The sequence below is a fragment of the Ochlerotatus camptorhynchus genome, unplaced genomic scaffold (assembly GCF_037179485.1).
Source record: "Ochlerotatus camptorhynchus isolate MF236.1 unplaced genomic scaffold, CSIRO-AGI_Acam_v1.1 ptg000361l, whole genome shotgun sequence".
Lineage (NCBI taxonomy): Eukaryota > Metazoa > Arthropoda > Insecta > Diptera > Culicidae > Ochlerotatus > Ochlerotatus camptorhynchus.
In genome coordinates, this window is record NW_027040849.1 from 6,384,467 (window position 1) to 6,399,157 (window position 14,691).

The following is a 14,691-nucleotide window of genomic DNA, read 5'->3' on the forward strand; positions in this document are numbered from 1 at the left end:
GCTTGACTAGAACTGTCGCATTAATAGCGCTTCGCTTAATTTCAACTTCCATTTAATTTTCACACTGCCGTACTCTCACGAAAGCTATGTTGATATTAATATAGCATTTCCAACCAACTCTAAAAATCGTTAACTTCACGTATGAAGTAACAAAAACACTTGGAATGAAATTGAAGGATGTTTTTCTTTTAGATTTTCATTTTTTGTTAAGGTACTAAATAAAATTTGAAATTATCGTGTTTTCGATTAATTTGAAATGAAAAATAAAGCAAACGAATTTGCCAAAATAGCTATGTAAGATGCGGGTAAATTTACCATTCATAATAAGAAAACTTTTCAGGGTTTCAAACACAAATTAAGAGTTTTTAAAGTCTAAAAGAAGACAAAAAAATATAAAAAAAAATCCGCAGTGGATAGCAAATAACAGGCAAAATAGCGAAAATAAAATAAATTTTTGAATCAAATTTCTCTGATTTTTACAAAACATTGCGTAACTCTGCGATCTTGTAAATTTTTTAAAACGACGTCCATGAAATTAAAAAAAATGTAGCTCGAAAAAGGCCATCTCAAAATGTCCTCGTCCAAAAAAAAATACCAATGAAGTTGGAGATGATTAACATTAAATATCAGACTTAAAGTGGTTATTTTATACGATAGATGAAAGAATAGAGTTGATAGTTTCGGCAGTGTGAAAAATTGTATATGGGTCATTCCAGCTCAAGTGGGTACAGAATTTTAAAAAGTTGTGGTCGATGTCACCGATTTGAGCCAAACTTGGCCAAAACGCTTATTTCGGCATTATGAACAAATGTCTTTTTTGATTTTGCTCTAAAGTTCCTAGATTCTTCTGGGCTAAATCCTGTATTTTCGAGATTTTAAAAAGTTTCAACTTTCAGAAGACATTATTCCTCAACCAAATAAGCTGTTCGTGATCTTAGAACGTCAATTTGAAGGTTTTTTTTATGTTAATTCTTAAAGTTGTACCCACATTTTTTTATAGTAATTACAGTAAACAGGCTGATTACCGGCAGGTATTAAAATTGTCAAAAAATGGCTTATTTTCACCATGGGTAGGATTTTTTTATTTCTTAATATTTTGGGCTCAAATTTTCACCTCACTTTGGAATACTCTTCTACTAGATGTGTTTCTAAGGGTAAATGATTTAGACAAGTTGTTTTAGAGATATGACCAGAAGAGTGAGTGGTAGTTTTGAGCTTTTTTACCTCATACTTTACCTTATACCTCAAAAACTTTTTGTACAAATCATTTGTCCTTGGAAACACATCAGGTAGAAGAGTTTTTCAAAGTGTGGTGAAAACTTGAGCCCAAAATAATAAGAAATAAAAAATCCCGCCCATGATGAAAATAGGCCATTTTTTGATAATTTTTATACCTGCCAGTAATCAGCCTGTTTACTGTAGTTACTATAACAAAAACAAAATGTGGATAAACCTATAAGAATAAACATAAAAAAACCTTCAAATTTACGTTCAAAGATCACGAATAGCTTATTTGGTTGAGGGGTAATTTCTTCTGAAAGTTGAAACTTTTAAAAATCTCGAAAATACAGGGTTGTAGCCCAGAAAGAGCTAGGCACTTGAGAGCAAAATTAAAAAAGGCGTTTGTTCAGAATGCCAAAATAAGCGTTTTGGCCATGTTTGGCTCAAATCGGTGACAATTTTGAGGAAGGCACCTTTGACCTTTTGCCTCGCTTTCTACTATCTATATAGAATTTTTCACACTCTCTACATACATTTTTTTAACGCTTTAATTACATTGAAATTCGCTCCATAGGTATTCTCGGCAGAATTCTTAAAAACAACCTTTTTTTTTAATTTATGGTGACCAGAAAATCAAGCAATTTCCTGGTTTTTCCCGATTTTTTCCCCGGAATTTAAGAATATTTCCCTGTTGTGCGGTTTATATTTAAAATGAAGCATAAAACCAAATGTGATTGAGCTGAAGAGATCATTAAATTAAATGAGTCAACTGTGAACTTAAAGGCAGCAGAATTTTGTCCGGGATCTTCCAATTCTTTCTGCGTGTGGTCTTCAAAAATGGTCTGTGTTTAACTACCATGAAAGAGTTCTACATGATTTTATTGGAATGTTATCAAAAATTTCCTTTAAAATCATTTCCCTTCACAAATTTCTTTCAGAATTCCTTTGAAATAAATTTAAGATTCTATATTTGAGTCCCTTAATTTCTTTATAACAGGCCGAAATTTTCTGGAAAAAAAACCCTTAAAAATTCATGGAATTCAGACTAAGATAATTTTTGAATTTTTAATGATTATTCCAAAAGTGCAGCTTCATTCAATAATTCTATTTAAAAATCGCTTAAATCTTCCATAGATCTCGCATACACTTTACCTCAGAATTTTCATGAAATTTTTCCCAGAATTTTCTTGGAGTACTACTCTAAATTCTTCAGAAAATTCACTTGGATAACCCCTTAGAATCCTCTAGAAATTGTATTTATCTTAAAACTCTTATCAGAACTCCTTTGGAATATACTCTGAATTCACACAAGGAAAAAGTCAAGCCTCTTTTAGTTTTCCCAGAAAATCCATTAGAAAATGTCATCAAATTCAATTTGAAATCTCCTCAAAATCTCAATGGAAATTTCATCAAAAATCTCATAATAATTGTTCAACGTGATTCATTCTGAAAACCTAAGCTTCTTGAATATTTGTCAAGGAACAACATTTTAATTTTCCGGAGAGAAGATGAAGCATATTTTTTTGCCGAATCCTCATCGACGTAGTACATTCCAGTTTTTGACGTAGGACTACGTCTGTGATTTCTATATGGGGGTACACTTTGTGAAACCAAAAATGGAACATGTAACAAAATTATGTAAGATTTTGAACGTTAATAACTCAGACCTGGACCAATTTCAATAATTTTATCACCAATGGATCAGAAATATTTCTACGCATCTGTTTAATTAAAGACTTTATCATTTTTCGCAATGTCACTTATGAAAATTGCACGAATGTGCAATTGTTGCTATGATAATTAAAATTATTACCGATTGCCTGCGCCACCACCAAACGGTGTTTATTAAATCACCACGTGGTGAGTGGTGGTGTTCTCCAGTACACAACGCAAGACTCCCTGCAAGCAGCTAGCTATCAAGGCTGCCGGATTCAGTCCAATCACCGTTTGTGGTGGTGTCCGGTCCTTGGCATCAGCAGCAGCAGTGTTTTCGGCGCGTGGCGTTTAACATTGTTCTCCAGTATACAACGAAAGGCTGCCTGCAAGCAGTGAGCTGCAGCCCACATGTGCATCCATAGAAGGAGGAAGAAACCGCACCGCTATTGATCGGAATCAGTAGCTCTTCGTGAGTCGCTGTGGGCCATCTATGCCAATCGCATCACCCTCATTCCAAACAACATACTGTGTTTAACACCCAAATATGACTTCAATGACTTCTTTCGATGATGTCTTGAAAGTTAAACCTCGCCCACGGAAATCAACATCACCATCAGGTAGGGTAAGACTTCCCCTACCCGACGGTAATTTTGGTTTGCGTGCTTTGAATTCCTAAAAATCATCGATAGAAGTCATTGTTTACAAAAGCTGTTACGCCTAATAACAGCTCTATCAAGATATGTTTAAATCCATCATACCATGTACTTGAAGGTAACATTGGGGGTGCGATTTCAAAAACCAAAGTCAGTCGTGGCATGAAAGTGGTCTCATTTTGATCCAGAGATGATGGATATAAATTCTTAATACGCCAATCGATAGGAATTTTTTCTACGATTCTATTAAAATTAAGACTTTACCATTTTTCAAAATGTCACTATTGAAAATTGCACGAATGTGCAACTGTTGCTATGATAATTGAAATTATCACCGATTGCCTGCGAAAACCAATTTCCCTAACACAGATTTCAAAGTTGGTCTCACCAAACGGTGTTTATTCAATCACCGCAGTGTGAGTGGTGGTGTTCTCCAGTATACAATGAAAGGCTGCCTGCAAGCAACGAGCTGCAGCCCACATGAGTATCCATAGAAGGAGGAAGAAGCCACACCGCTATTGATGGGAATCTGTAGCTCTTCGTGAGTCGCTGTGGGCCATCTATGTCAAGCGCGTCATACTAAAGAGTATAAACAGAGAGAACCCCGCTCAAATTCCTATTCCTACACAAAACACAAGCTCCTGCTGCAGTTAACAAATAAGATTTATTATATAAGACCACGTAGTTCTACGTCACCATTGCGTACAATCCCGGATTTCCCGGATTCCACCCTCTAAATTGTATTAGAACGCTGATAATCCTTTAAAGTCCCAAAGGGTTGAAAATGTTTCAGGGTAAAATCTTAGATCGTGAGAATTCTTCTCAAACCCAGATTTATGCAAATAATTCAAATTTTTATGGATTTTCCTGAATCAAGGATCTCGATTGTTTTTAGTCACAAATCTTAAAAAAATCTAACTCGTAAACTAAGAAAAATAGTATTTGTCACTATTATTTTTATTTTTTTTATTTTATTGTGAAGTACTTTACTTGTATAGGCTCAATCGAATAAGCTTTACAGAGCCAAGTTATCATTTGCGTTATACATTATTCATGTCTTTAATCTAAAGTTAAAGAAATTGAACCGATTACTCGCGTTCTTTTCGAGGTTAACGGATGTCAATTGTATGGATGGGGAAAGGGAGGAAAAGATTTGAAATATGATTTATGATTAAAATAATTCGCTATTTTTAAAACATGTACTTTTTTCTTATCAACGTTATATCAGCTCTGTAGTTATACACCTATTACAGAAACATATATGCAAAAAAATACAAACACACATACACACAAAATACAAACGAAACGCTAGGTTAATCAAACAACAATCTTAGGTTAATACTCTTAAAAAAAAAACATATATCAGCTGCATAAAATCCAGATCGCGTCTAGCCAAAATATCCCGAAGTGGAACATTAGGTTGTCCACCTCGAGCCCGAAGGGAATCGTATAGCTCAGATCTGACTCCAGCACAACACCAAAGAATGTGATTTGCGTCCTGGTAACCTTGTTCACATTCACAGAGATTCCTGTCCCCCAGCCCAACACGGAACAAGTGAGCGCTTAGCGAATAGTGATTGAGGCGAGACATCACACGAATGAAGACTCGATCCACCTCCAACCCCTTGAACCAAGGATACTTCGACACCTTAGGGATGATCGAATATAGCCATCGTCCCAAACTCCCTTCGCTCCATTTATTCTGCCAGTGACTGTTGACAATAAATGATAAAAAATTTGTTGTAGGCGATTTGTCGATCGTAAATATCGCCTTCCATAGCGCCTAGCGAGTCCACCTTCTCATTGCCCGCAATCGAGCAATGAGATGGAACCCATGCAAAGGTGATGACAAAAGATCTTAAAGATAGCTTCATGAGAAAATACTAGGAGTGCTTTACCGGCCTCATGGAGCGAATAGCCTCTACAGAACTGAGCCTATCCGTAAAAATAAAGTAGTGATCTGCTGCAAGTGAGGCGATAGTTGTATATACGGAACAAGGAGCATGTTCTATTCGAGAAGCGCTATAACATTCGTTATTCATACCAAAACCGGCGGACGCCTCTATTAGTGATCCATCTGTGAAGAACGATCTTGCGGAATCAACTTGGCCAAACTTTGCAGTGTATAATGCTGGAACAATCATGGAACAATGATGTTCTGGGATTCCGCGAATCTCTTGCATCATAGATAAATCAAAACTAACTGAATTGCCGAAGTCGGAGAAGCATACACGATGAGGATTATGCTGTGAAGGGCTGACATCCTGTGTTATGTACAAGTAGTACAATGACAGCTCAAGAAGCTTCTCAAAGTTTGCAATCACCAGTGGGTTCAAAATTTCATACCGGGTGAGGAGCCTAACAGACAATGCCGAAAATCGATCCCGCCAACACTTCGTATTAGTCAAGTGCATGCATCCTAACGCGATACGAAGACAACGATACTGGATACGTTACAGTTTGATATTGTGAGTTTTAGCCTCTAATAAAACCAATAAAATCGTTGTCCGGTACAACGTTAGCAGATCTTGCGGATGAGCTCCCCACCACGTTCCAGTAATTGTACGGAGAAATTTGGCATTTCTGTTTTAGGTACTCAATGTGGAATCTCCAGGTGCAATTGGAATCAAACCAAACCCCAAGAAATTTGAAAGACATGGAATGAGTGATCGGTTTACCCAAAATTTGAAGCTTCAGTTGGGTTGGTCTATGCTTCCTAGAAAAAACGATCAACTCAGTTTTCTCCGAGGAGAATTCGATACCTAGCTGAATAGCCCAAGCAGACAAATTGTCTAAGGTATCCTGTAAGGGTCCTTGCAGGTTGACCCCTTTGGGCCCAGTGATAGACACTACACCGTCATCTGCAAGTTGTCTCAACGTGCAGTTGTTTCTAAGACAATTATCAACCTCTCTGACGTAGAAATTATACAGAAGGAGGTTAAAAATGAGTTCTAGGGGAGACCCATTTAGCAAATTGTACAAAAAGTTATAGATTAATGGAGAAAGAGCACAAGTTTGGAGTTTGCCTGAAAGGACTTCAACTGAAACAGGTTCAAAAGCCCCCTTGATATCCAAGACAACAGAAGCCATTTGCTCTTTTTTAGCAAAAGTCAACTAAAGTTCTGTGAAAAGCAACGCGAGACAGTCGTTCGTTCCCTTACCCCTACGGAAACCAAATTGAGTATGTGAGAGTAGGTGGTTCGTCTCAATCCATTTGTCCAAGCGAAAAAGGATCATTTTCTCCAACAATTTTCGTATGCACGACAACATCGCGATGGATTGGAACGAGTTGAAATCTGACGCGGGTTTGCCTGGCTTTTTTAATGGCTATAACATTATTATTTTCTACTACTATTAAGTTCAAAGCTATAACACATTTTTGGTCATTCGCGACTCGCCGGGAATAAGATTTGAAGTCGTGTCCAGTGGCGTGAGTGACATTGATGCCAGGACCGTCTCCATTAATCAACTATTCCAGGAACAGAAATCAAAAATTAAGAGTTATTTATAGAATTGTAATTATGCAAATTGAATTCGTAAGAGAAAAAAAAATTCCACCCCATCCGTGACAATGTCCATATTTCGGAACATTGCCGTGACCAGGATTCGAACCTGGGTTACTACGGCCACAACGTAGGGTCCTAACCACTAGACGATCACGGCTACCGGGGCTATATGTCTAGCAAGCCACGCGCAGGCCTTCTCTTGCTTCGTTGAATTTCACCATCAGACGCAATCCATCGCAAGCGTCGTAAAGCAAACGTGCCGATGAAAGCAAAACTACGCTTACGATTGCTTCGAACATGAAGCAATAAAATCGTCAAAAATAAAAGAGCTGCGATAACTGTGCCAATTTCGTTTAACAACGACCACCGAATCATTCAGTTAATAAGAGAAAATCAACAAACCAAGTTCACAATCAATATTTTTTAAATCATGGACGGTTGTCCACGTTGGGAGAGAGGTGTATCTAACATCTATAAATCAGTTCACGTGGAATATGGACTGCTGGAGTCAACGTCAAACCCGCACAATCGCAAGATATCGGTCGAAAAGCGCAATACCATGTGAGTAATGCAAAAATCAAATCGGTCGGGAGAGGTTTCCTACCCAATCAGCACTGCTTTTTACGATGTGTCAGTGTGGATAAATTTAGCCTTCGTCCGCCTGAGCTGGTTAGTATTAAAGCTGATAACGATGAAAAATGAATCCACTGTGAAGCATTTTTTCTCAATGATGTAATATCACCTCGGTAGTATGTGGCGAGAAAAATTATCAAATCTTGAATTCATTCTAGAAATAAAAAAATCCACCCCTTCCGTGACAATGTCCACTTTTCGGAACATTGCCGTGACCAGGATTCGAACCTGGGTTACTACGGCCACAACGTAGGGTCCTAACCACTAGACGATCACGGCTATTGGGGGTTCGGTGAATACCCACCATATTCGGTCCAATAAAAATAAATGAAAAACGCAACTCAGCTCGGTTGCAACTTTCAGAAAGCGTACAATAATTATCCACCTTAATTTCGCATCTGTTGGCGTTTTTCGTTCACCCGCCCGCTCGGACGCCGCTCGCCCGTGATTTTCAAGACACCGACCAAATAGCTCACTACACAGAAATGCTGCTGAGTTCCATTCTGAGTGATTACGAGTAAAAAGCAAATAGCAACTCAAAAGATCAAAAGATTGTAATTTTATTTTAAAAGCTGCCAACTCACTAATTCACAAGCCCCCCTTTTTTCCAGCTTCATTAAGCTTAAACACAGTTCTCGGAAAATCTGAATGTGGTGTACCATCAATCAAAAATATTTCCGATTGCGACGCAAGATCCGCTCTCTGATGTTTTTTTTTACTATAATGACGCTAACTCAATTATTTAATTTCTCGCTATTGAAACTCACCTGAGCCGTACTGGCGTCGTGCTGTGTCGTATCGCCCTTAGTTTTAATGGATAGAGGGGTGCGGGGAATAAATGAAGAATGAAAGGTTTTCCCGCTTGGTAGGTATGACGAGATTTATTCACGTTGTTTGACTGAGCAGGTGCTCCTTTACAACAACCGCATCAAAGGACTACAGGTGGGGGGAAGGGGGAGGCTTTTATGACTGAATGTGTATGTAATTCATACCGTCGTCGTCGCCTCACAAACACCCAACCGGTGCGAGAAGAAAGCACTGGAGGTACTTCAGTCTAATTAGAGCAATCGCGCCCGCCTTTGAAACTCATCCTTCAGCCAGACCAGGCGAGGGAAACCCCTTCATGGTGGTTGTTGATTTTGATGTTGTTGCTCCAGTCGTGGGCCTGACGGCTCGTGTTTACTGTTTTCGTACCTCTTCCTCTATGTTAAATAGTTAATGACTAAAGTGAGGAAGATACCGTCTTCTGGATGCTGACAGGGCGAGTATGTGTGTATGTACTTCTTGTGCGAGACCGAGAAGCTTTCACTCTAAATACACCCACCGCGCCTTGCCGTTCGCACGCGACACGATGGTTCCCTCTTTACTTAGGTCTGGTTGTCGAACGCCGACCGCGCCGCCTTACCGTCCGCTTCACTTATGGAACGGTAAATATTTTATAAGTCGTGTTGTAGATCTGAACCTGCGGGGACCGACGACCGGCGGTGATGACTTTAGCAGCCAATGGACCCCGCTCTTGTCCATTAAATAAATCATCTTCGACGCTTTTAACACACTACTCTGGTCGGTCGGTAAGGTGACCTTCGCCTACCCTATCTCCAGGATTATGTCGGCGTCGAAGGTGCCCGTTATGGAAGGTACTTTGCCATAGGTGGGCAGTAAGGAAAAAAGCACCTCCAGCTAACAGTAAAACCAGTGATGAGAGTCTCCCTTGAGGGTCTGCCGCCACAGCCGCCTTCACCATATCGCTTGCCATGGTGGGGGATTACGACATTACGAACTTGAGTGTAGGAGGTAGAGAGATCACTCGGACACATGAAGGTAAATGTTTGACGATGTCAATAAAGTGAACCATAGCTTGGCCTGTGGATGATGTTGGAGACAACTTGAATATGAGACAAGGAAATGGATTTGCTATGTTAGTTTGCTCAATACTAATTTAGATGGAAAGGTGGAGCAAGTGGTAACCTGAGAATAGGTCGATGTATTTATTGCACAGTTACATATGTAGATCCATAGACCAGGGTGGCCACGCGATTTTAAAATTAATAGTTCCGGATGTTCCCGGTTGCCAAAGATAGTATTTCCAGTTTAATAGAAATAGCTAAATACGAATGATACCGAAATAAAATAGCGGGGGATTTTTTTTAAATTATCGGCAGGTTTGGGCCGAAGGGTATCAGAATTTTATGAAATTTTGACCACAGGTATATGATTAAAGTCTGGTACACTTTGAATCCGGACACTTTATTTATTCTAAATCAGCACCTCTAGTGGTCGGATTTAGAGTGTTTCGACAGCGACTTGATTTGAAAGTACATGTGTTTCAGTGGTGAAAGTTGTGTCTCGATACGTGCAGTATTACTGCACGCTGTACTAAAGGGTGTCCACAGTTATATTGCATCATTTAGCACTCCCCAAAAATAAGTCTCTCAACCGATTGCCATAAATAAGCTTGGTTTACGTATATTTATTCCACTCTATTTCTTACCCCATTCTAAATCCAAGAACGTTCTTCTTAATTTCACCCATAAAGTTTTATACAACGTTATGTTCTGTTATGTTCTGTTTTTTTTTTCTGTTTTCAACCATGATTTCAACATTTCCTGCTCCGTAGTGACAACTTTAGAATGCGTACGGAGTTCAAGTTTCATTATAGCCCAGTATCTTTCGATCGGCCGCAACTCCGATGTGTTTGGGGGATTGAGATCCTTCGGCACGACATTGACCCCATTCGTCTTGTACCATTCTAGAACATCCTTGGAGTACTGACAAGAGACTAGATCTAGCCAAAGCAGTCGTTTCTTCAGGCACTTACGGAAGGCTTGCTCCGTTTTCCGCACGCACAAATCGCCTTCCAAATCATGAATTTCATGAATAACTTCAACACTTGCTGTTTCCTGAGGGACTCTGAACGTAGTCCTGCTCGTTTCTTGGCTTTCTGCATGAAACTTTTTGTACGGAATAGTTGGGTTTGCATTTGAAGGCAGCAACCACTTGCTTGTGATCTTCCAAGCAGTACGGAACACTTTTGCTTGCACTCACTTGCTTTCGGTCGACAGTTAAACGTACTCCGGAACGTTTTATGACACGTGAAACAGTAGATTGTTGGATGTGGGTTATAGTGGTGAGTGTGCAAAATTTTCCCGCGCACGCGCTGTTCCTTCGACTCTATTTTAGAAATTTCACAATACAACTCACGCAGTGTAAACAATACACGCTGAGGCCATCATCTCACCAATTAAACCCAATTTAATTAAAATTAACCCAAAGGGCAAAATGTTACAGCTTTTTGAAAGTGATGCAATCTAACTGTGGACACCCTTTAGATGGAAGACGAGAAATGGAAATTGATCCTGAACACCCACGTCAAAAACCGACGTGGTCAATTTAATTTCTACCGTGGAAGATGTTCTAAAGCGGTTCCGTGATCGCAAGAGTATGGCCCGGAAGACTCAAAGCAAACTTCGTGCTGCAATTTTGGATAGGCAGCTGAACTGGAAGGTGTTGAGGTCGATCAAGAGAAACCTAGGACACTCGGATCGGGATGCCGCCAAAAATACGGTGTCAACTGCAGTACCGCCCAGAGGATCTGTCTGCGAGCAGGTTAACGCTCATTCCGTGCATCCAAGCAACCGAACAGGACGATGATTCTGACTAATTACACAGGATGCCTTCTCATGGACGACGAAACATATGTCAAGATGGAATTCAGGCAGGTTCCCGGTCAAAAGTTTTATCTGGCCACAGCAGGGGGGATGTCCCCAACAAGTTCAAGTTTGTTTTCGTCAATAAATTGAAGTTGATGATCTGGCAGGTACAGCTTCCATTTCCCGGTGGTTTCCACCATCCCGGGATTCGGGAAATATTTATTTAATATCCCGGAAAATCCCAGGATCCCGCGAAGTGAATAAAGCTAGTAAATTGATTGAATAGTTGTATGTTTTTAATTTTCTGAAATGTATGTTTGATTTTTTTCACTTTCGAAGAATGATTAAAAAATTTAATTTCTTCCAACTTCCAAGATTTGAAGACATATCTTCATTTTGACGGCATTTGAATTCTGTGAAGGTATTTTTTTATGCAGAAATTTTAAAGACATTTCATGATTTGTGAAGTTGTTTGAAGACATGCGGAAGCTGAAGAAGATTTCCAATGGGTTTTTTTTTTTAATTTAAGCTGGCATATGAAGATTTTTTATGAATAAATGAAGGTTTTAAATATTCACAGGTCTTCACTGAAATCTTCGATAAGCTGGAAATCTTTTGAATGCTTCCTGATCAACGTGCAGTTTTTGGAGAATATCTTCACAATAATACTTGATGGTAGCTGAGAAAATTTCCTGTAAGCGTAGCTATTATTTTATAAAGCAGTGAAATATATGAAAAGCTTTCTGATTGGGTTGATTTATTTCCTTTTAATTTAATTTTTTAATTCTTTTGAAAAATAGTAGACGAAAGACGCGTATCTGTCAAAAGATAAGCATATATAACGGAATTAAATGGAAATAAATCAAAACAAAAAATCAAAAAAGCTCTTCATAAAGGGATTCCGTTAGAGAAAATTAAAAGAGAAATATAGTTGATTGTTTGATAGCTATGAACAAAAAAAATGGTAATTTCCATGTAAACTTCAAATGGTTTGTGCCAAGTCAGCTTCTTACTGAATTTGTTAAAATTTTGGGAGGCTAATCGCGACTAAATTTGGAACCGTTTGAGCATTGTGGAGCAAAAATTCTAAATTTTGCATCAGTCTATTGCGCATATATTTTCCGGAGATGAACCAGCCTGCGGCTGAAAATCTCCTAAATAGAGAAAACTAAACCAAACTAACTATTGCACATATACTCAGAATTGACAGTAGAACGAATCAGGTGAGAAACTGAAAGAATATGAAAAACGTTTGCACCGAGTACAAAGTCGAAAATTACAGATAATGGATTGAACTGAACTGGTCTGACAGAAGGTATAAAATCAGCGAAAAATCATTTTTTAACTTGGATTCTCCCGATTTGGATTAATTCTATCTGCTAAAACATAGCTAAAATAGTTTGAAGCTAGGAAGCAACCGTGAAGCCTTGAAAAACATTCAGAGGACTTTATTGAAATTTTCAATCAGCTGGATATCTATTAAGTACTTTCTGACCGATCTGCTATCTTGAGAGGGCCAATTTAATGTTGGACCAGTTTAAGATCTTCAGATTTCCTCATCAACCTGAATTCACTAATATCTGATCAACCAGCAATATTGAGAGACAATCTGGAGACGTCATTTGAATTTTATGATCAGTTGAATATCTTAAGAATAATAATTGATCAAGCTGAAGTCTTGTAAAATATCCAGAGGGCTTTAAATCTCCGACAAGCTGTATATCCTTTAAATAATCTCTAATCAAATTTTCGTCTGGGAAGGATGACTGAAAGATGTAATTTGAATGTTTGAATAGTTGCAGATGTTCAGAATACTACTTAATTAACTTGAAAAGTTTTGAATAATATCCAGAGAACTCTATTGATATCTCATTGAAAATCCGTAAAAATCAAGACTGTTTCACGACGCTTCCTGAACTTATACGAAGATTCCTGTATTTTCAATAAGTTTCTTGAACTTAAACTCAAAGCTTTTGTGAAGTTTCCTGAATAAGTGGAATGTTCGACTCCTGGGAATCCTAAGATTTTCCCAGTATTTCAAAGATTTTACCATAGTTTAAAATTTTTAATTTTTCCATACTGAATTTCTGCCCAGTTTGCTGAACTTGTACAAATTTCAAATAATTCATATATTGTTCCGTAATCATCTACAAAGTTCCCTTAACTTCTAAAAAATGCCTGAGCTTCTACAAAGTTCTATGAACTTATTAATATTCATAATTGTTTTTTAGTTCTCATAACATCCATCAAGTTCTACTGACTTCCGGAAAGAACATGAACCTTTTCTCCAAACCTAAACCAAAGCTCCCAAAGTTACACGGTTTCCTAAACTGATACGAGATTTTTTGAGCTTCTACGAAATTTCCTGAACATTTACAAATTTTACCGAACTTCTACAATTTTTGCCGTTCTGTCGCCGATGTTGTAGTGGTAAGCGGGCTGGGATCAATCCCAGTCGGCGCCGCCGGGATGTTCTGAGGCATAACATCTCTGATCACGCCTTCTTTCGGAAGGGAAATAAAGCCGTTGGTCCCCGGTTTATGAGTTGATGGGTCAATAAGAAGGGTCCAGGTGTGGGAGCTGCCTCCCTGGCGTCGGTAGCATTAGTGCTCAACACGGAAAACAAGATCGACGGAAAACAGATCAAAGAAGAAAAAAATAAAAAATTGCCGTTTCATGATCTTTAACAAAATTCCCTGTAGTAAACTTCTACAAAGTTCACAGCACTATTAAGATTTTCATTGATTTTCTGCAAAGTTTCGTGAAGTTCTACAAAGTTTTCTGAACATCTACGGAATTTCATAAACCCACAAAAACCATAAACGAAGTGCCCTGTAATTAACAGAAGGTCCATGAACAGTTTTATTAAGTTCCTGAAATAAAACAAGGTTCCCTAAGTTTCACCAAAGTTCCCAAAACAGAAGTTCCCACTTCTATGCAGTTTTCCCGAATTTCAACAACAGAGCTCTCTGAATTAATACGAAATTCTCTGATACTCTGTGAATTCCTCCGAATTTCTCCTAAATTTTCTGAATGGCTACGCTGTATCTTGAACATCGACAAAGTTGCTGAAAATTTACGAAGTTCCATGTAATTAAAGAAACGATTCCTGAAAATCAACGAAGTTCTCCGAGTTTCAACAACAAGGAGATGCTTGAAATTTCTCTTACATTCGCAAAATTTCTATCAATGTTGCCGAAGTTCAACAAACTTCTTTGCATATTCTATAAAGTTCACTAGACTGAAGTTGTACAAAGTTCGCTGAGCATTCTCAGAGTTAACTAAACTGCTATTTGCTACACTTCTAAAAAAAATGTAGATAATTCACGAAGTTGTCTAAAATTCTACGAGTATCCTTAAGATCTATGAAGT

The 14,691-nt window shown here is 38.4% G+C and overlaps 1 protein-coding gene and 2 non-coding genes across 5 annotated transcripts in view; all 3 read right to left on the reverse strand.

The window, feature by feature from the left end:
• Positions 1-14,691, reverse strand: part of sfl (N-deacetylase and N-sulfotransferase sfl) — a 601,701-nt gene that overhangs the window by 294,124 nt on the left and 292,886 nt on the right. The gene's annotated exons all lie outside the window — the stretch shown is intronic.
• Positions 7,122-7,193, reverse strand: TRNAH-GUG (transfer RNA histidin (anticodon GUG)). The gene has a single exon. It is a non-coding gene; the product is annotated as a tRNA-His (tRNA).
• On the reverse strand, positions 7,877-7,948 carry TRNAH-GUG (transfer RNA histidin (anticodon GUG)). The gene has a single exon. It is a non-coding gene; the product is annotated as a tRNA-His (tRNA).